This window comes from Mus pahari, unplaced genomic scaffold (assembly GCF_900095145.1).
Source record: "Mus pahari unplaced genomic scaffold, PAHARI_EIJ_v1.1 scaffold_8128_1, whole genome shotgun sequence".
Classification (NCBI taxonomy): domain Eukaryota; kingdom Metazoa; phylum Chordata; class Mammalia; order Rodentia; family Muridae; genus Mus; species Mus pahari.
In genome coordinates this window covers 37,252-38,429 of record NW_018394052.1, presented here as the reverse complement: position 1 = coordinate 38,429, position 1,178 = coordinate 37,252, and positions in this window count along the sequence as shown.

The window sequence follows — 1,178 nt, the reverse complement described above, 5'->3', positions numbered from 1 at the left end:
CATTAAAAAGCCAACTTCATTGAAACTCTGGTATATACTGAAGACCGAGACATCCAGCCACATTAACTGCACCACACTGGATTCTTCAACTTTCCATTGGTAGCAGCCATTGTTAGACTGGGAGACATTCAAGTAAATTCACTTTCAACAATGCATACAGAGATTCATTCTATCAGTTCTGTTCATCAAAGGAATCTTTACTAATATAGCTGTGCGTGTGCACAGGTTGTTGTTTTTCCACCTTCCCACTGAGGAAGATGTGCCAGCTAACCATAGTGCTCCACAGTGTTTGTCATGTCTCCCACTTTTCTCCCAGCGTGTCTCATACCTGCCAGGTGAAAAGCAGCTGTAGATTACCTGAACCCAGAATGAAGGCACAAAACAAAATCTTGTTTCCTAAAACCTCTCTGTCATTGTTAATATTCTGGGCACCCTTCTTCTGTGGGACAGATTAATAACTCCACTGAAGTTGAGTAATGTGCTCTGCAAGCTGTCTACCTTGATTCCAGGAGGAAGAAGAAGTGCCTGTTGAGTGCTGTGAGGGGAGCTCAGGCAGTCTTTGAGGCATGGCGAGCATAGGGTCACTGGGTACTCATGGCAGGCACAGGCAGCTGAGCAGAGAAAGCTGGAGTAGTGGGTTCTCTTCGGGACTAGGTGGGAAGACAGGTGGGCAGGCTGTTTGGAGGATAGGCATAAGTAGTACTGAAATGCTAATCTCTGCATATATGGAAAAGGTCTGGACCTGGACTGGAAGCCTGGGCCTGGAAACACTATGCTGTGTTTTTTCTATTTCTAAGGGAGGTGCTCCTGTCACTCAAGACTCACTGGCTAGTCAGGGCCTTCAGGCAGACCTGCCAGTCAGACTAGGTGCCGTGTTCTTCTGGAAGCCATGTTGCTGGTTCAATCCTGTGACTAAGTAGGGTTGAATGGTACAGTGAGAGATGCCCTGAAAGTTGATGGTGGGTGATGTGAGGGGAGTTCAGGCCAGCTCTGAAATCAGGAAGTGGTTAGCCCACAGTCATTGTCCACATTCAGGAAGAGCAGCCGGCTGAGCATGGGGAGGTGGTGTGTTGGGTCCTCCCTGGGGCTGGGTGGGAAACTGTGGTGAGTTGTGGCAGCCTTTGAGGTGTCTTGTGTTTCTAACCACTCTCAGGAACCAGAGGTAACCTCTGAGTAAT